The sequence below is a fragment of the Centrocercus urophasianus genome, unplaced genomic scaffold (assembly GCF_019232065.1).
Source record: "Centrocercus urophasianus isolate 14NV4802_14NV808 unplaced genomic scaffold, USGS_Curo_1.0 seq_28, whole genome shotgun sequence".
Classification (NCBI taxonomy): domain Eukaryota; kingdom Metazoa; phylum Chordata; class Aves; order Galliformes; family Phasianidae; genus Centrocercus; species Centrocercus urophasianus.
The window spans coordinates 13348021-13369013 of NW_024884844.1; the positions used below are offsets into that span (position 1 = coordinate 13348021).

The 20993-nt window shown below is 52.2% G+C and overlaps 1 protein-coding gene across 5 annotated transcripts in view; it reads left to right on the forward strand.

Moving 5' to 3' along the window:
• FMNL2 (formin like 2) overlaps positions 1-20993 on the forward strand; it is a 108240-nt gene that overhangs the window by 21463 nt on the left and 65784 nt on the right. The window contains exon 1 of one of the 5 annotated variants that reach the window (XM_042827175.1): positions 19337-19411. The exons of the other annotated variants lie outside the window; for them this stretch is intronic. The gene's annotated coding sequence lies outside the window, so the exon portion shown is untranslated. Of the gene's footprint in view, positions 1-19336; positions 19412-20993 lie in introns of those variants that run through there. 5 annotated transcript variants of the gene reach the window in all.

The window sequence follows — 20993 nt, forward strand, 5'->3', positions numbered from 1 at the left end:
GAGCTGCTGGGGGGCAACCACCCTATGGAAGGGGTAGGGCTGGGGGCTGTAAGTCTCCTTCCAATCCAACCATTCTGTGGTTCTGTGATCTTTGAGGTCCCTTTGAACCCAGCCATTCTATGCCTCTATCATCGTTGAGGTCCCTTCCAAGGCAAGCTATTCTGTGGTTCTTTGAAATCCTCATTTGCAAAGGTAAAACAAGCTTAGCCTTCCCTGCTTCACCTCAAACTCACAAAACGTCACATCCCCATCTCAGTAAAAAACATTTGGGTGAAAAGCAAAATGTGAGTGTAAAATCTCCCTGCTGCCATGTCACAGCTGTGCTCAGCAGGCACCTGGGCTCCTCTTGGCCTCTCAGTGAGTCGGGGCTGCTGCAGGGATTGCTGGTGCTGCCTTAATTTAAGCCACATTAAAACACATTCCAGTTGGGGCTGTTGTTGAGTAGAGGCAAAGAATCGTTCCTTGGGTTTGGCTAAGGTTGAGCTTCTTGCAAGAAGTAGGAAAACGCAGCATAAGGTGAAGAAATGTAAACGGCTGGGAGTTGGAGTGAGCTGAAAACAGCTTTGTGAATTCTTTTGTTTCTCTGAATGATTCGGTGTTGCTCAATTTGGGGTATTTTTAGATGCAAACAGCTCCGCTGTATTGCTGAGGAGATGAGGTTCTCATGCTTTGATGTGGCTGCGGTACAGGCTCTCCTGTTTCACTCCGAGGTGTTTGGCTTTCTAGGAGCGAGGTGGAAGAAGGGAAGCAAGCCTGGTTTTCTTCAGCGCCTTACGAGAGAGGAGATGTTCAGCTGGTGATGGGCCGACAGCTGGGCTCGTGATCTCGGAGGTCTTTCTCAACCTTAATGATTCTGTGATTATTCTTTAATTAGCTGCAGCAGGGAAGCTCTGCTACCCATCCACCTCCTGTGTGTCAGCAGTGCCAGGCGCTTCCAGCCGCGCTGCAGGGCTGCGTGCAGCAGTTGGCTCCTGGGGACGGCAGGCCGTGCCATGGCAGGAACGCACCTGGAGCTCCTTGTTTTGGAGATTATGTTAAATGTGGCTTCAACGAAAACTCTTTATTTTCTTACGCCCACATATGTGTTTACTTCCTTGCCATACCTCTCAGAGTTGAAAGCGCTCTTTCGTTAAAAAAAAATCCCTCTGCAAATGGGTGCTTTTGTTGTGGTTGGTGTGGTGATGGAGCAGCAGGCGCCGGGCTGTGCTTGCAGGCAGAGCTCAGTGCTCCAGGCTGCATCACTGCCTGGCTGCGTGTGCCCGAGCTGAGCTGTGGGGCAGCACGACACGGACAACACTCCTGTTCTGCTCCTGGGAGCATCTGAGTGGGGGCTTCCAGTAAATCCCAGGGAAATGACAGAACTTGGGTTGGTTTGGAGGGTTTGTGATGCAAGCTCCCATCTGTCTGATTTGTCATCACAGAATGCGAGAAAGCAGCAAAGACACAAAGTGTGTCTCTGCTGTGCTTATGACACACACAAATTAAGAAAAGGAGAAAAGTGGTTAGTGCTGATACGATTCTGGGTGCATTTTTGTCACTGGATACGTGGATGCTTTTGTTCCTCTTGGGAGCAAGTTGCCTGCTTTATAGATTGTGTCTACAAATAAAGGGAGATGTTGCTTGCGGGAGCACCCAGACCTCCCCAGCGTCCTGTGCAATGAATGCCCAGCTGTGCTCGAAACATTGCAGTGTGATCATTGCTGGGATGAGGGCTGTGCAGGTGGGTGGTACCCCATCTGGCAGTAAGCTGTGCTCTGTGCACACAGTGAGCCCCATGTCCATGTACCAGTGCCATTGGGGTGTATGAGGCTGTGCATCCCAGCGCCTGTCACCTACGGCTGCCAGCCTCGTGCTGCGCGTGGCCATTGGGGCAGGTAATGTTGGTGCTCTGGGCGCTGCTGGCTTACCCTGCTGCAGGGAGTTGCTCATGGGAGAGCTTGATTGCAAACGAGCCAGCAAAGGTGTTTCTGTGGGAGCATTGATAATATATTGGGGTAAACAACTTTGGATGTAGCTGCAGAAATACTTTTCTTCTTACGTCTGCTGGTGATGTCGCAGTAGTCCTTTTCCCAAAATCCTGGAGCAGCAGCTGCCTCAGTCTCTCCATTCATCCTTCAGCATCACCAAGAAGGCACCCTCTGCTTTCCTTCACAGCCATGCCACCAGCCCTACTTGTATCCTCGCAGTGCTGGGCCGTTCGTGGTCACAGTGTCACTGGGTCAGCAGCACGTCCGCATCCTCGGCTGGCCCCAGCACTGCACTGTGCAGCCCTGCTGTTGCTCTGGACACACCATGTGGCACTGTGCCACGGCTCCCAGGCTGCCTCTCACTCTCCTGGCTGGGTGCCGGTAGCTCCCTGGAAGATTTACATATAAATCTATAAGCTGGTAATGCGGTCTGTGGGCAGAGTGCGTTGAGCATCCTTGAGATCGGAGCAGGGGAGAAAGCTGCATGAGCACACGTGGGGCGAGCTGGGGGCTCTTCTGCAGGGCTGGGAGATGTGCTGAGCATCAGTGCTTGTGCCCTTCTGTGTGCTGGGGGAGCCTGCAGAGAAAGTCGGAGCTGGGCGCTTCTGCGGAGAGCTGCCTTTGTTCTGCCGCTTCCCGTGAGCAGCAGCTCGGGTTTGTTTGTAGAGAGAGGGCTCTGAGATGTCTGCCTGTGAAGTGCTCGGCCCTCGAGGGTATCACGAAAAAGAAGGGCTTTCGCTGGAGCTGCGCACCTCTCCTCCCTGCTTGTAAATTGCTGGCGATGCACTTTCTTCTGGGTTTTAAGCCTTTGGGATAAAACGGGAAACAATCAGAGGTCAAGTGAGAAGAAATAGTTTTGCTGAAGAAGTAAAGAATGAGGCTGGGATGTAGGTCAGATGCACGCAGCATAGGACTCGAAGAGCTATTTTCTACAGCTAAATTGTACTTGGAGACTTTTTGAAGTTCACATCTGGTGAGCAGATTTAAGGTACAAGCCTTTAGTGTTTGCATAGTAGTTTCTTTGCTTGCTTTCTAAAAATATGACCTGGAGACCTCCCTTCAGTGAAAAAGTTCACAATCTTGCTGGGTTCCTCTCCCCTGCATGTTGCTTAAATGACTGCAAGGCTCCAGAAACGCAGCCAGTGGGTGGAGGCATTCCATGTCCATGCTGCCAGCCACCTGCTTTGGCTTTGCTTAGAGTCAGAGAATCAAAGGGCCATTAAGGCTGGAGAAGTCCCCTGAGATCCCATGCCCACTGCCCTCATCCCTCAGTGTCACATCCCCACAGCTCTGGGACACCCCCAGGGATGGTGACCCCCACTCCTTGGGCAGCTGTGCCCTGCCTGCCTGCTCTTTGGAGAAGGAATTGTTCCTCAAACCCATCCTGAGGTGCAGATGAGGAAGGTGACAGCAAGCAGGAACCATTTTTTGTCCTACTGAACCCCAACCAGTCATCTGTAGGAGTGAGAGAGGAGCCGCTGCTGGGGCAGCAAGGAGCAGAGGGCGGCGGTGTCCCCAGAGCTCAGTGGCTGTGCTGCTTCCATCCACAACCAGGGGCAACTGGGGCATCCTCAGGGACCCAGGGGTGAGTGGAATGGCCCAGCATTACTGTCCAGCGGGGCAGAGAAACTGGTGGAGTTTGGGTGCAGCGGTGAGAGTGGGTGCCAGGGGTGTGCATGATTGTTCCTGCAGTCTTGCTGCTTTGCAGCATGGGCCTGGCTGGAGGTGCTCCAGGCTGCGTCAGGCAGACAGTTCCAGCCCTCTTTTCTCTGACATAAATCTGGAAGAGCTCTGTTAAGGCAGCAGAGCTGCAGAAAAATATTTATAGACAGGAAGGGAATCTGGTCTCCCCCCACCCTTTGGCAGAGTAACTATCAGTTTCCCTAAGATACGCGCTTGGCAGCAGTGAAATGTGCTTCATCCCATTGAGTGTATTTCTCCTTAGCATTCATCAGATGTAAAATGTCATGGATTTGTCATGTCATTTAATTTCTTCCATTCGGATGTATGCTAGGAATGAAGTCAGCCAAAGGGATTACAAAAGGAGCATTGATGTTGCAGTCCTTCAGCACATCTGAAGGATCTGATTTAAATGGAAGCATCTAGCTTGTGCGTGGGGCAGTTGGAAACTGTCATGATCCTCTAAACAGTCAGTAGTCCATAGCTATGGGTTCATGCCCTGCTCTGCCCTTGTGTCTAGGACCAGACAGTCTGAGGCTTGGTGATGTTCTGTTGCCACTTGCATCATTTAAAGAGAAGCCCTGTACAGTTTCCTTACCTAACCCTAAGAGGGTTATCATTCTCCTTGAAGCGACAAAGTACATCAGAACTGACGTAATGGGAAATGTTAGAGCAGTGAAAACAGCATTTTCTGCTGCTTTAAGAGGGATGCTGTTGTGTTTGTGTGCAGAAGTGGCCTTGGTGAGATGTGTGGTGAGGATGCTCTCAGTGCTTGGTCACTGCAGTGAGGAGCAAGCGGTGTCTCAGAGAGGGGCTGAGAACTGAGCAGTTTTCTGTGGCAAAGTGTAATAAAGCTGCTAGCCATCTTGGCTCAGCCAGGATGAGATGGGTGATCAGTGAGATGGGGCTGGGCTGGTGGAGCTCTTGGCAGGCTCAGGCTGCCTGCCGCAGGGCTGAGCTTCACCAAGACCTATATTTGTTTGGTTTTGGTTGCAGTGGATTCAATGTTTGCTTAAAGCTTTTGTGTTTTATATAGTCTTCAGCAGGCTTCAGATGAGGACATAATCTGTTTTATCGCTGCCATCTCTTCTATGCCTGCCTGCCCCTCAGCATTCCCACTTTCCGGACTTGCTGCTTCGTTGAGCTGCCACCATCTGGGGCTGAGGGTCAGGAGAGGTCTGCAAAGACACAGAATAAAAGCCAGAAGGTGCTGTGGCTGTGATGTTCTGCTGCTGGGGACAGCCTGGAGCAACTGCAAGGGCAGGAAACCAGAGCCCCATGCAGCCCATCTCTGAGGACTGCGGTGATAGGCTCCTGCCAAGGGATGTGGTCGCAGCTGACACCAGCAGTCTTTCCCAGGCAAGTGCTCAACCCTTAAGTCAGCGGTGCCTTTTTGCATGCTGGTAAGCTAGCTGTGGGCTTGTTTGGTATTCTTTTTATTTAAACATGTAGTGCTGGTGCAGATGAGTGTACCTGATGGTGCTGGGAGCTCGCTGGGCTGCCCAGCCACTCTGCCCCTTCCCGAGCTCTCTGCTTTCCTGCCTGGCTGCCCTTGGAAAGAGATTTTCACCTGTGCCAGAATGTGCGGGGCTTTTGTACTTGGGATGGAAGAGAAGCCCTGCTGCCTCTGTTCTGATCATGCAGTGGTCGTGGAATAGCAGAGCCCCAGAGATGGCATTAGATGCTTAAGCTGTGGGCTGATGCTCATGGGCTTTCTTCCTGGAGATGATACATTTTTTGAGTAATGCCATTGTGCGTCCCTGAAAGTAGCCCTTGCACAATCCTTTCCAGGAAGGGAAACAGAGCCCAGCTTGCCTCCCAGAGCCCGTTGGAGGAGTTTAATATCTTAAATTCCCTTTAATTAAAGGTGAGGAAACTGAGATGTGGAGATTAAGGACCAGTTTTCTTAGGGAGCGCGGCGGCTGCTCAGGACTGGATTTTCCAAAGAGCGCGGCTCCCATTGAAGTGGTGAAGGAGCAGCCAGGTCTCAGAGCATCCATCCATCACACTGGGCACTGAGCTGGTGGGAAATGGCACCGGGGCAGAGCGAGGGCCTCCCTGTCCCTCTGTGTGTGGCTGTGGGGACGGTCACATCCCAGCTGGGCCCCTGTAGTGCAAGGAATGACAGTGCTTGGGGCTGAGTGCTTGGGCTGCGTTAGTTCTGGGGGGGAGGAAGGCACCGAGTGCCCTGTTCCTCTGCATTGGCCAGAGCCTTGGAGGTGAGGGTTTGTATCACAGAACCATGGCATCATTAGGGCTGGGAAAGGCCTCTTAGATCACCAAGTCTGAACATCAACTAAAACCAAGCCTGTAGCCATAAGGAAGCCATCATCTACAGAAGGAGACATAAAAATTTGAGAAGACACCATAATCTAATTTGGAGCCTTTGCTGAATTAGTACTGGAGATATTTTTTCCCTGGAAGCCATTGAATGCTGTGGAGAATGAAAGGGCATGAAGAGGTCTGAAAACCAGTATGCCAGATTACTGTTGTTATTAAAACTACTGAACATGAAGACTATAAAGTGACACAAAGGATCTCAAAAGCATTTCTTCTCTGTGGTTTGTTTTGCGTGGAGACCTCAATGTGGCAGAACTCCCCGAGGAAGGAAGGCAGACTGTGGCGTGCAGTGATATTTGAGGGAAATAGAGGCGTAGTAAATGAAAGAAAAGCTGTTTTCCTGCCGAGGTGCTTAGAGTTGTGGTGTGGAGGCATGGCAGGAAGCTCGGTGCCGCAGAGCAGCGATGCAGGAGGCAGACACTGCCCTCGTGCTGATTGCTGGCAGCCCGCAGCCCTTGGTCCCAGCAGCTCGATGTGCCTCGGGGCTGTGACAGCTCCAGCCTGGTGCCAGCGGGAGCCGCTCCCCCCTTCCTGCTCCCTTCCTTTTGGCTCAGCTTTGCTGCGGACCCTTGATGGCTGCCGCCTTCCTCCTTGATGTGGCTGCGTTCAGATGGGTCCCAGCAGCTCCTGCGAAGAGCGGTGCGGCTTTCTTTTATTAACAGGCACACACAGATGCCCACGGAAGTTGCTGAGTCCCCTTGCTGGTCCTTCCTAAAATTAGAGTGCGGTCCCAACTTGTGGTGCAGATGTCAGCGGTCGCCCTGCCGCACAGCTACAGTGCGAGCATTTGCGTGGTGCTTTGAGTTAGCATTTTTCCTTCCCTTTCTTCTTCTGTGTCTTACTGTCAGTCCCAATTAGTTGTCCTTTTCTCCTAATTCCTCGTTTCTTTAGAGAGGTGGAACAGTTCAGAAGGAAAGTGAAGAGCCCTGCCTGGGCCCGCTGCTCGTCCTCATCCTTCCTGCAGCAGAATGGCTCCTGCTTCAAAAATTGGCCCTTGCGTGGGGATTGCTGGGACCATCCTCAGTTCCATCAAACCCTCCCTTTTCTCGGGTGGTTGTGCGGCGCTCTGGGCTCGAATTGCTGACAAGGTGAGCTGGAACAAGGAGCTGCTGTGTTCCGGCACAGTTCTAGCTCTCCTTTGGCAGCACAAGGTGCAGCTGTGCGAAGCTGCATTGCCAACCCCTGGTTTTCAGCCGAGAAATAAAAGTACACAGTGCTGTGGAGTGATGGCTTTGGGGTTTTCCTGGGAAGTGCACTGACCGAAGCTAAGAGAGGAAGGTGTTGGGGCAGTCGCGTTTCTCTTGGCTCGGTTTCCAGCAGGGCTGCTGCAGGTCAGCGCCAGCCTGAAGCTCTGTGCCAGCGACCTGAATCTGACCGGCCTGAAGGCGAGAGAAAACCCCACTCATTACTGCTTTGCCTCTCTTTTTTCTTTCTTTTTTAACAAGACCTATTTTTTTTCCTGTTCTGTGTGCGTACCCTCCATCTCAGAGCAGAAACCTTCATTACAATTGTGTTAATGATGCAGCTTGGTTCCACATGATGCTGCTCTCCTTGAGGCAGTGTCCCATGCAGATGCAGCCTGTGCTCCGTGCCTGCAGCAGCCCTGCATGCAGCTGCCAAGGCAGAATTCAGCTCTGTTGGTGGAAAAACACATCCCTTACGTGTTCCTGAAGGAGACCTTTTGTTTTAGACTGGTGGGAGAGACCAGCCAGTGTAAGGCCAACTAAGCTGAGGTAACGCTGCATTGTTTGCCAGATGTTTCCAATCAGTGTATTTTTTTGGCCGCCTTCAGGAACTGACTCGTCTGATTTCACTGTTGGGCGCAGGAAACAGAACTGCCTGCACCTCTGCTGGGGCTGTGCTGCAACTGCTGCGCTCCCAGCTGGCACCCAGCAGCCCTACAGCTCTCCCTGCAGAAATTTCGCATTTCCATTCTCCTGTCTTGTATTTCCCCAGGGCTGTGCCCTGAAGCAGGGAGTGCTGGTGTGTATTGCTGCGACTCACAGCTGCTACAGGCACTGATGCATTCAGCAGGAAGGCACAGCCAGCTCTGCATGAGGCAAGGGCTGCTCCGTGGCTCCACTGTCACATAGCAAGTCTTCCACAGAGGGGAGGGGACAAGGAGGAGAGGAAACCAACAAATCAGAAGTTGATAGAAAGGTATGGCAAATCTGTGCCTAGGTTGGGAGGGATGTCCTTTGTGTATTTCCTTTCTTTCTGGAAGTCATGTGTACCAACCTCTTATTTTAAAGCACAACCAGCACAAGCCAAGCACAAAAGAGTAACAGGACCCAGTTCCCTCATAGAATCTCATCATCATTAAGGTTGGAAATGTCCTTTAGGAGTCCCCCACCCACCCCCCCATGCCCACTGCCCACATCCCTCAATGCCACATCCCCACAGCTCTGGGACACCCCCAGGGAGGTGACCCCCCTGTCCCTGGGCAGCTGTGCCACTGCCTGACTGCTCTGTGGAGGAGAAGTTGTTCCTCATGCCCACCCTGACCCTGGTGCAACTTACGGCCGTCACCTCTCATCCTGTCACTGTCAATGGGAGCAGAGGCTGTCCCACTACCTCACTCCAACCTCCTCTCAGGAGCTGCTGGGAGCTATGAGGTCTCTCCTGAGCCTCATCTGCACCAGACTGAACAATCCCAGCTCCCTCAGCCTCTCCCCATAGGGCTTGTGCTCCAGACCCATCCCCAGATTCGTAGCCCCGCCACATCAAAAGGAAGTATATATTTTATATAGATCTCTTTTGATGAGCCACGGGTGCACCTAAGTTGTCTTCTTGTGTGTTGCTTCCACTTATCTTTTAAGTGGGCTCCTGGATGGTGGCCCTGCTTCTACTTCATCCCTGCAGCATTGCTCCTACTGCTCCATACACTCTCTGCATATGTGGTCATTTCTGATGGCAGTGTAGCTGCGTTAGGAGCAGTATTTTGGCCTGAGCTGGGGAAATGAGCTTGAGCAGCTCAAGCATTTGTCGTGGGTGCCTACAGCGTGGCAGGAAGGTGCAGGTGGCTGAGGGCTCTGCTTGGAAATAAGTGGTGTTCTGTTGAGTCACTCTGCCTTGTGTTGTGAGTTGGGCACACTGCTTTATGGGCATCGCAGCATCTGTGGCCATGTGGGGCTTTGGCACGAGTTGCAGCAGGGTCTGCACACGGCCTTTAAACAGCAGCAAAAAGACAGAAAGGGTGAGGATTATTTCGCAGAGCCACATAGCCTCGTGTTCCTACCAGCAAGGCACAGCACCTTGCTGCAGGAGGGAGATCCCATGCATGGTGTGCAGTAGCTGGAGCTCAGGGTTCTCCTGCAATAGTCACAATATTGCAGGACTGTGTTTACCGAGGAGAGCCTCTGTCACATGGTTTTAGCTGTGCTCAGTTTGCATTTCCACAGCTTTGTGTTTTTGCTCCAAGACTGAGCTAAGCAGCAGAATGCCAAAGGCCCAACGTAAAGCTGTTGTTCTTATTTCTGTCCAGAAAATAATTGTTTACTTTACCATTGCAAATGTATACACATGGCACCAGCAGCTGCCTGGAATTATTTGGGACCAGATTCTGCTTTTGTTGAAACTGGTGAAGCTTCCAAATAATTCCTTTGTCCTCTGCTGCAGGCGGCTCGGGGCCCCTGGAAGCCCCTTGGAGCACGGGCAGCTCCTCTGCAGAGCGCACTGTGTGCGAATGGGGACAAGTCCTGTGTTGGTGTACGGTCACAAAGCACACTGTGTTTGCTCTGGGCAGCAGTGGTGCCCAGCAGGGTGCACCCCATGGCCTGGCCATTTCTGTGCTGGGGCTCAGCTCGTGCAGCCCGGAGCCCACTGGGTTATTGTGCTTGGAAGGCGAGGGGACTTATGCACTATTAAGGATAGAGCCTAACAGTGGGAAAGCAATGCAGAGGAATATGCCTTTCTTGAGAGGTTTCAGGCACGGCGCCGTGCTGTAAGTGCATCCTGTTTTCAGTCTGAGATGCAGGGCTTTCTGAAACATCCTGCTGCGTGTCCATAGCTCCAAAAGGCACGTTGTAGGAGAGTGCATCCCTCAGCTGCTGAGAAAGGATCTGTGAGGCGGTGCGAGATGCACGCTGGCTTTGCTAAGATTGATTGGAGGTTATCGAGCCCGGCGAGCCGCGAGCGAAGGACGCGCAGCAGACGTGAGCAGTTTCAGGTTGTTGCTGTGTGTGTGCCAGCCCCCGGCCGTGCTGTCCTTAGTTGGTGTTCTGGGTATGCAGGCAGTGCTGGGATGGCTTTCCCTGGCCCCGGCTGCGGCCGCACCGCTCCCTACACCCACACTGTCTGCTCAGTGAGCGTGTTAAAGCTTGACATCAGCGCTCAGCCCCGTTCTGGTTTCGCAATAATAAAAAGCAGAGTCTGGAGAGAGGGCTGCCAGTTTTAATAAGCGGAGAACACGCCCAGCCAAGTTTACTTTATTGTTCTTGGGATACACAAAAAAAAAATTGTTTGTACGATAACATATTTCGGAGGGTTTGGCCCATTGCTGCCTTTCCTGCCTCCTCCTTTGTTTTCCGGATACATCAGCAGATGTCCAGGGAAGTGCTAGATCTGCACCCTGCCTGACCTCTGCTATTGAGGAAGGTAAATCACTTCTGGCAGGAGGCTGCCCAGAATATCTGTGTTGCTGTTGTAAACAAATCTAATTAAAGAAGAGTCTTACGAGGGTTTTTTTTCTTTTCTTCCTGCTAATATTTTAATCAGTAAGCTCTATCAGCACGGCGGCTGTGTGAGATTCTACATTCTGGTGCTTTCTCAGGAGGTGGAAAGTTTTGCTGCTGTTTCTTATAAAAACATCTTTTGGGCAGAGAATAACTTGGAGATTGGGCCATCGAAGTGAGAGATAATGTTGAAATAAGACTTGCAGCAAGGTGCATTAAGCCTGCAGTCTCTGGGCTCTCCCAACTCCTTCTGTGGCACTGCAGGGCCAGGAGGAGCCTCAGCTGGAGGGCATGGGATGGAGCAGCATCCATGCTGAGCCCTCAGTGTCTGGCTGGTGAGGCTGGCTGCTCAGCCTCCTGCCGTCGCTGTTTCCATGGGTTGTTCTCTTGGTCCTATCCATCTTATTAACTATTTTTGTTGCTATTTCATTGACAGTTAAGGAATCCTACTGGGATGTCAAGGTAGGCTCCTAAATCTACGTGTATTTGATGAAGTAAGTATAGCCCCTTCCTGTGTCTGTAAGATCTGATGCACGGACCTGGTCAGCACCCAGCACTCAGAGCTGGCTTCTCACCTCCTGTGCAGATGTCCTCCACTAATCAATTCGCTGCACTAATTAATTCTGTAGAATGTAAGGGTAAGGAACTGCACTTGTCTGGAGTGCTGGTAGTGAAAATATTGACCTGCTGCCTTCAGTGGGAGTTGTTGGCTTGGGCTGTTTGCAACGTAGCTCTTGCTCTCGTGAAATATAGTAAAATTATTGCATTGATTAAAAAAAAATAAATCAAACCACAACTTCTACATATTAGCAAAATAAACACCGACATAAATATCAGGCTTTGTACTTTGGCTTAAAACAACTCAGACAGGAAGCTAATACCAACGCCCATGTCAGCAGGAGTCGTGTGCCAGGAAATCAATATGAGGCATTTCCAAATAAGAGCCACGCTCTGTGCAGGCAGGGAGCCACGAGGGCACGGCATCGTGCAGAGCTGCAGCGCCTGTTGGAGCGCTGGCCCGCTGGGGCACGGCGCTGCTGTGTGTCCCTGTGCTGGGGGCTGGGAGGGAGAGTGCAGGGCACAGGTGGCTTCTGAGAGAGAGGAACGGTGCTGCAGGGCTGGGGAGACGAGGGCAAGCTCTGAGATGTGGGCAGAAGGTGATGGAGATAAAGCGTAGATGTGGCATGGTGGCTGGGAGTGAGGGGTGTGGTGTGCACTGATGTGAGCTGATGGGTGCTTGGTTTCCATGGGAAACTTCTTTCAAGGGATGGGGGCAAATGCCCCGCAGGCATCCGTGGCTTAAGATCCTCATACCCTTAGGGGTACCCAGACAGAGGAGGCCCTTCGCTGTGCAGCATGTCCCCTTGACACCTGTTGTCCCTGGGCTGCTTTCTTTTGGCCTTGTAGATCCATGCTGAGATGATTTATTCTCCCAAAGGGCGGTCAGGCAGTGGCACAGCTGCTCAGTCACTGTCCCTGGGGGTGTCCCAGAGCTGTGGGGATGTGGCACTGAGGGATGTGGCAGTGTTGGAGCTGCACCATCACATCACTCTGCTGTCACCTGCCTGTGTTGTGACACGGCTCAGCATCAGTGCCTGCTGGCTTTATGGGTAGGGTTCACCCAACCAATTCACTCTTTAAGCCCCTGGCTGATGTGCTTGCATCAGGAAATCAAAAGATCAACGCGCTGGCATGCTGTGCTGTTTTTAAAATACTTGATTGGAGTTGTGGGATGGGTTGGGTAGCTCCACATGTGTACGAGCACTGAGGGCAGAAGTTCAGCATGGGTTGGACTTCCCTAAGAACAAAACTAAGCTGAGTGTGGGGAAGAATATCTCCCTTAGGGCAGTGTGGAAGCCAGGTGACAGTAGTGCTAGGGACGAGTTCTGCAGTCTGCATGGTAACATCATCAGAAATTTCTTTGGGCACTGGGAGGAATCAGGATCCTGCTGCATCCTAACCCTGTGCGTGTTGTGCTCTGTGAACTGTGCTTGTGGGAGCAGCATGGAGTGGGAAGGAGCGCAGTGCTGGGCAGTGGAGTTTTAAGTGCATCCAAATAGGGAAATGGATAACAGAGAACTGTGCTTAATTAAGCTTGTTGAAATGAACTTCAGGGGGTTCTGAAGGCCGCCTTGCAGCCTTAGAACAAAGCACCTGCAGCTTAAATGGTGCCTGTAAAACTCTGGGACGTGCACGAAGTTTTATTAGTGGCCTTCCTGCTCTGCATTAGATATTTTGGTGGATATCACAAGGTCCTAATTGGTAAAACATGTTCTGTTTAAGCAGCCCTCTGCCCTCATGCTTGGCTGGCTGTCCAGACACTGTCAGAGAACATAGGAGGTGCAGGAAGGCTGACATCTCTTTGCAGCTACGCCCTGATGGTGCTGGAGCAGGGTTTGCTGGGTGTAGCTGCAGGAAGATGTGGCCCAGTGCCCGTAGGGTCCTGCAGTGGGTTGCAAGAGCTCCTCTGGGCCTCTGGTGGGTGGGCTGGAAGGGTGCTAGGACAGGCAGTAGGTGCCAGCATCCGCCACCAAACAGCAAACCCCTCTCTGCCTGCCCCCACTTGATTGTAGCACCAAGCATCTCCTTGTACCCCTGTGACCACTGGGCTGGGCACCGAGCATCTCCGGGTACCCGCTGTGACCGCTCCAATGTCAGATTTGTGACTGCTGGGTGGGATGTTCCCAGCCCACTCAGTGCACAGGGATTTGGGATGGTCCGTGGGACATGCCTGGGTCCACGGCTGCTGCTGCCCGGAGCGTCGCCGTGCCGGGTTTGGCTCCATGCTCTGGCTGCTTTGCGGATGAGCTCTGTTTCTGGGAGAGCTGGAAGTGAACATCATTTATTCTTTTTCTTTCTGAGCAATTGAGTGATGTTCAATTTTGGGTGGTTCTGTTTTTCTTCTGACAAATGCTTTTGGAAGAGAACGGCCGCAGCAGAGGATTGCACAAGAGGTGCTGGCCAGCAGCAGCAAGGACGCAGGGGCACCTCCCGGCCAAGGGGAGAGGCTCTGTGTGTGCTGCTGAGCTGATCCCAGCACTGCTTTCTGCTCTCGGTACAGAATCGCCTTGGATCTGGAGGCACGGTGCATGCACTGAGAGCATAGCTGTGGAGCAGTGGGAAAGATGCTGCCACAGCTGGACTGTGGGCAGAGGTGCTGAACGTGGTGCATGGAATGCACTAAGCATCGTTCTGTTCTTCAGCAGATACTTTCTGTCCAGTGTGACCTTTTGTGTCTGGTCCTACCTGCTTTCTGGTACTCCTTTCCCATTTTTGGGCATATGGACTCTTCTTTTGAACGCAGATGTCCTTCAGCTGCAAAATTTGAGGCTTCCACATGGAAGATTTATAGCTGCTGCTTCATAGGATCGTAGGACCACAGAAAAGTTGGGTTAGAAGGGACTTAAAGAACTTAGAGCTGCAGAATGGTTGGGTTGGAAGAGATCTCACAGCCCTCAGCCCCAGCCTTGCCGTGGTCTGGCTGCCCCCAGCTCAGGCTGCCCAGGGCCCATCCACAGCCTGGGGCACCTCCAGGGATGGGGCACCACAGCTCTGGGCAGTGCCTCACTACATTTGGGTAAAGAATTTCCTTCTAACATCTCCCCTGTTGTAGTTCAACCCCATTCTCTCTTGTCCTGTTCCTGTCAGCCCGCTCCCTGCATGTTGCTCTGCTGCTCTCAGAGGGGTTGCTGATGCTGATGGACATCGCTGCAGAGGTGATCGCAGGCAGGAGGGTTCCTGCAGGGCAGCACGTTGCTGAGGAGCCCCTGCTATTGCTCCCAGTCATTTGCTGCAGGCTGTTGGCCATCAGCTGTCAGAGCCTGGTGCCTTGGGAGCAAACGTGTTTGCCTGGAAGGAGCATTAATTACCGCTTTTTGAGCTGTGTGATTCGGGAATTGATCATCTTTCCTAGTCTCTTGGTGCTGTGAAGGAGCTGGTTGCTTTGTGTTTTTCTTGGCACAGCTTTAGGATGGGCACCAGCCAGCCAGATCTGCACTGGCTCCTGCAGAGGGGAATTAAGATGGATGTGGTGCTCGGGGAGTTTCACACCAGTCTTATAATGCTCTCTTTCTGTCTCATTTTAAACTAACAGCGCGTCATTTTGGCTGGTATGAGAAGTGTAGCTGAGCAGCAAAGCTGCCCATTTTAATGGTACCAATTGCAGTTAATGGGAAATACTGGCTGTGAAACAGTAATGCTTACCTCTGAAGGCGCCTCTCTTTTCTACCCGCCCCACTAATGAGTACTTTGGGCAGAAGCGATGGCTGGACTTGCCCCAGGACATTCAGTGCTGGCTGGAAGATGCCACTGGTTTGCCATGTCCCCGTCCAGCTCCTGTACTCAGTCTCACTCAGGGTGCTGCTCTGTTCTGCTCTGGGGAGCTTCTGCTGGATGCTCTGTGCTGTGTGTGTCCCCTCCAAGCAGGTGACCCTGGCCGTGACTCATGCTCCACACCCCTTCCTGCGCCTGGTCTCACAGGAGGGCCTGACCTGTGTGCTTTAGAGGCTGGTTTTACTAATGATTCCTACTAGACTTTTAAGGAAAGAAGTCTTCAGGTTGTTCTCTTCAGCGTTCCCCAGGACGGCCTCTGGTCTCCTCACCCTTAGGGTGCTGTCGCTGTGCTGGGTGTCAAAGCCTGCACTGGGAGCACAGCCCTGCTGGGCTGGGAGGGGCCTTCTGGCATGCAGCAGGGAAGCACAGTGATCTCATCTCCCACTCCTGAAGTGGCCTGTGGACTGAATTACCCACCCGCTCCAGAGACGGGCCCTGAGGATTGAGCCCTGTGCAGGGCTGGGGCAGAGCACTGAGGTTGGATAGAGCAGAACTGCGGGGATGGATGGGGCAGAGCCCTGAAGATGGATGGCTCAACTGTCTGTGCTCAGTCCCATTGGCCCTCTGGAACCCCACGGAGTGAGATGAAAGTGAGCTGAGGAACATCTCAGAATAACAGAATCACAGAATAGCTCAGGTTGGAAGGGACCTCAAGGATCATGAATCTCCAACCCCCTGCCACAGGCAGGGCCACCAACCTCCATAATTAATACCAGCCCAGGCTGCCCAGGGCCCCATCCAACCTGGCCTTGAACACCTCCAGGGATGGACGGGGCATCACAGCCTCTCTGGGCAGCTGTTCCAGCACCTCACCGCTCTCGTAGCACAGAACTTCCCCCTGACATCCAACCTAAATCTTCCCTCCTCAGGTGCTTCAGACCTTTATAACAGGACTTCGTTGCTGCTTCCAAGGAAGGAAAAATCTTTTGGATGTTTCCGTTGTTACCAGGCTTTGCAAATATTTATAAAAGAACATTGTGAAAGCTCCCAGCCTGCAAGCCTGTATAGGGAGCAGTTCCCTTACACTGTTCTCCTCCGTGGATCTCTTAAGCCTGGCAGTACTTGTTGTGAACACGCACATCTTGACCCAGCCATTTCTTGGGAATGCTTATGCTTAAATCCCAGTACAGCAGGAACTGCTGCTGTTTGTGCAGAAGTCACTGCATGATGCTGCCACTGCTGACTGCAGAGGGTTGCTTTGCCATCTCTGCGCTTTATTCTGAGCTGGACCCAACTGTGTTTTTTCTGAAGAGCAAAATAATTCCATCCCATCAAGTATAGCTGTCAATACATACACTGTTCTATGGGAATTAGTTGTGCTCAGCAGTTTTCACTGTTCTGCTCAAGCTCAGGGATTTGCTCCCACCTTGAACTGCAAGGAGCTCACAGCATGGTTCCTCATGCATCATGGCCACGAGGTCACCTCAATCCAGCTGGGATTGGCTGGGCAAGGACGTTCCTCGGTGCTTGCCTGTATGGCTTGCCCTCTGTGCAATGGGGGTGGAAACGGTCAAAATACTGAGCAACCTGGTAGGTCCTGCTGGTCCTCGTGGGGTCAGAGAGCTATCTGTTGCAGAAACGTGCTTTGTTGGAAGCATATTTTCATCCTGGCTGCAGTGTCCCATGTTAGGGAGAAGTGACTGGACTCAGGAAGGCTGCAATTCACATTCACAGCACAGCCCAGACTTGTAGTAAGCTGAACTTTTGTACATAAATGGACACAGGGGATGAGCGAGAGACCATGCAGCGTGTGAGAGTTGGCCTATTAAAACCTGAATTTACTGCCTCATTTGAAGCAGGTAAATCTTAGAAAGCTTTCACTCATTTCTCTGTGCCTTTTTGACCTTTCTGTAGCAGAGGTGTGAGGGTGCTGTGTGCTGGTGCCTGTCAGCACCTTTGGGCCGACCCAGTATTCCCGGTTGGTGTGAAGCAGCGCCCGTGGGCCTGCTGCTGGCCTGTCCTGCTTCTGCTTTCAGAGCCCGATGGCATTCAGTGGCAGAAGGCCGAGCACGTGTCAGGAGGGGCTTCTCTAGGAGCAGGCGGCAGCACGGAGGCAGCGCTGGGAGGATCCTGCCTTTAATCGCTGAGGCTGGGCAGAACTGATGGGCTGCCCCGAGGGGAGCTGCGGCCCAAGTGCGGCTGCTGGCTCTGAGGCTGCTGCTGCCACGGAGCGACTCCATTCCCAATCACGTTTGTGTTCATTAGGAAGGCAGTAAAGCTGCACGGCATACCTGGCTGGTTGTGTCTTTGAGCTGTGTGGATGGGAGCACTTGGATGTGAGCGTGGCAGTGGTGCACAAGTGCAGGGAGGAGTATTTTTCCCCTTGCCATCTTCATCAGAGGGCTGCCTGCAGCTGGAGCGCAGCACTCTGGAATCTCCCTGCCAGGGTGCAGGGCTGCAACCGCCCTCCCAGTACAGAAGTGTCCTTTTTTCTTCCCTTTTTTAATCCCTTTTTGTGGTGGATCCTCTTCACCTTTTGGCAGTCTGGGGGTCGGTGGGGGCAGGCAGCCGAGGGCAGCCTGTGCTGCTCCGTGTGTGCTTTGCTGCTTTGTGCTTTGGAGATTCTTGCACCAATTTGCATGTGCTGCTTGCTCATACTAATACTTCCTGGTGAGTTGTTGCTTTAAGGAGGAAAAAATAGATGTAACTAGATCCCCTGAATCCCTCTAATAAATACCAGATGTGCTTCCATGAGAAATTCAGGTTTCCTGCTCGGCACCCGGTCCCTCTTTTTGCTCCATGGTGCCAGGCAGGATTCATTCTGCTCCCAGCTTGGTGATGCTGCCTGAGAGCCATGGCTCATCCTCATGCAGTGCCATGCCTGGTTCCTGTGTCAGTGGTTTAACCCGGTTCCCATCCAGCCTGGAAAGCTGCAGGGAGTAGGGGCTTGGCTGCACAGCAGTGTCTTCATCCTGGTGTTCCAAAGGGCTCTGAGTGCATGCAACTTGGCCATACAAAGGACAGAATGTCACTGGTGCTGGGCGATGCCCTTGCATGTAGGTGCCTCTTGGTTTGTGTAGCAGGCTGTGTGCCTCCACGTGGATGCATGCTGTGGTGTGCAACAGGGGCTAAAACGTGCTCAGTGCTCATTAGCAGAAAAGAGCCCCTTGTTAAATAACCTGTTCTCAGTTCTTGGTTGTCCCAATGGCCCACAGCCTGTGACTCCCGGCTCATCCCAGACACCTCTGCTAACAGTGCTGGCGTTAATGGGGGTTAATCAGAAGAGCATTAGCACTTAATTTGGGGCTCTTAATGAACGGAGGAGCCTTCTGGAGACGTATTAGGTAGCTTAGCCTCCTTTTCTTCTTCTTTTGTTGATGTTTACAGTGTCAAGGTCATCACATGAGAATTAGAGCAGAGGCAGGGGAGGGCTGCATGCTCCTGGCTCCCTTCTGGAGGATCGAGCTGTTTGCCATCGGCCTGAGACAGCGCTTCCCAGGAAAGCTGCTCTGGAATGAGACCCTACGTCCTGTCTGGACAGTTGTGCAACAGCCCCACTGCTCCCTGCTAGCCGTATCATTTCCCACCGCAGTGACAAGGCAGTGGGTTGGATTCTCCCCTGCTGTGAACCTACAACATCCCTCGCAGTCTGCAGGCGTATGGCAGCCTGTGTGAGCTCAGGGCTGGGGAGCGGTGCGGGGGCACTGCTGGGACCTCGAAGGAGAGAGCTTTACCAGATGGCAATGGAAGCTGTCGGATCTCCACGTGCTGTAAAGAGCCCAGACTGAGCTCTAAGGGGTGGGGCTCTCATCTCTGGTGGATTGCCGGCGTGAAAATAGGAATATGGTGTTGTATTAATGGTTAATGGGAGCAGGGGTTGGTCTGTGGAACTGCGGGGACTGCAGGGAGCAGCTCAGCACAGCCAGCACAGCTCACTCCCCAGTAAATACACTGTGTTACGATTAACTCAGGACAGATTCATGGGCAGGTAGCAGGCAGCTTTCACAGCATAAGCTGGACAGTTATAAAACGTCTGTATATTCATTAGATGTAAATATGACCTCAGTTTTCTTAACACCTGTGGATTTTCTCCATCTCCTTGGCAATGAGTGGGGGATTCTAGAAGGATCTTACAGTGCAGTCATTAAACAAAGTTGTCCAGCATCTCTCCAGTCACTGTGGATAACCTGCCTTCCTGCACCAGCTCCAGAAGTGCCCCTTGTGCCCTGCTTGTGCAGCCAGCCCTGCTCTGCCCCGCACCTCCACCCTGCCCATGGCTGCTCCAGGCAGGAGGTGCAGTGCTGCAGGCACATTTATGGGTGCTCTAATTCAAGTTTATCAACATACATCAAAGGGATTCTTGATGAAATACAAAGTTCTGTTTACAGTCTTCACGTACTGCGCTGTGGAAATCATGAGGCAGATATCTTGGTGGAAGATCTCTGCGATGAGAAATTGAAACAAGAAGCGTGTTTGTGGGTAAGCAAAGGCCATTGTAACGTGTGTTATCATCAGGTGAGAAAACCTGCAGGAATCGGGAATAAGGAAGACCCTGGAAGTATGGCTGGAGCCAGAGAGAAATTGTTCCTCATATCCAGTGTGCCCTTCCCCTGCTGCAACTTGAGGCCATCACCTATCGTCCCATCGCTACGTCCATTGCAGTGGGTTTGCCACCACCTGACCTGCGTGCAGCTCGGGGCTTTTGCAGAGAGAGGCCCTCGTGGAATACACAGAACACACTTAACTGCTTTTGTATGGCACGTATGAAGAGTAGAGCTGTGTTTCTGGCAGCAGGTGTCTGTGTTGGCGTGGTACCAGTACAGTGCTTCGGATGTTTGGTGTTTGGCCTCTCACGGAGGTTAAAATAGCATCCAGAATGGCCCACTATTTTCCAGTATCTGAGCAAGTGCACAACTCTGCATGAATTACGTTTTATATGGTTCATGTCTGAGTGTGACATTAGGTAATGCGTGCCGTGAGTGACTCAGTGACATCCTGTGAAAGTTTGTTGGAAGTGGATTAGAAGCAGCACAGCTTTTTAGGCTCTGGAAAGATGAAATCCATGAAGCTTCAGTGACTGCGGTGTGCGCTGGAAACTTCAGCGTGCTGATCATAAGCAGAAGCCCAGAAAATGTGGTTAGGGCTTTATTTGGAAAAAGTAACCTAGTAGAAGCTTTTATGGAGAAGCTTTTATGGGTCTAGCATTGAACTTTAGGATTGGTTTTAGGATGGCCGCAGTAAAAGTGTTTAAAGAATAACCAAACCTGTGCAGTCGCTCAGTTGCTGCATGTCTCCCAGGGGAGTTTTGTCCCTGTCTCAGAGCTCAGAAGAGTTTCTATGTTGCTGCAGGGGTTTCAGTGCCAGGCTTCACATCTTTGCTTCCAGATTTTGGGAGGAAAACCAAGCAGAGCGCCGCTAGGCCAAGGGATGTGGCTGTACACGTGGGGATGCACAGCAGGGAGACTGATAATGTTCCTGTGCTGAGAAGAGCATCCTGGGTCTGCAGAGGTGGTGCGCAAGTGGGATGAGTGGGGAAGGCTGACACTTGGAGAAACTCCAAGCTGGGGACGGTGAGGTGCATTGGGTCACTATGTGCTCTGTTTGCTGTGGCAGCTATTCGTGTAGCAGTCAGTTGTGGAATTGTGGAATCGTTAAGGTTGGATCCCCAAGTCCAACCCCACCCACCCCCCCCGTGCCCACTGCCCACATCCCTCAGTGCCACATCCCCACAGCTCTGGGACACCCCCACTCACTGTGCCACTGCCTGACTGCTCTTTGGAGAAGAAGTATTTCCTAATATCCAGTCTGAAAGCTGCTAGAAGCAGTGTTTGTGACACACGTAGTGCACATATCTGCTGTTGGGTTGTGTTGGCTCAGTGCTGTGTGAGTGCCCTGCAAGGAACTGTGCAGCACTCGAGGCTGCCTCTGCCTGCACCAGCTCCTCATTCATCTTTCATGCCAGGGTGTCTGGCAGTGTGTGTGCACTGTGTAAGAGCTAATGTAGTACTCAGTTTGACATTGGGAGTGCTGTGCAATCTCCATCTCATGATGGTGAGTGAGC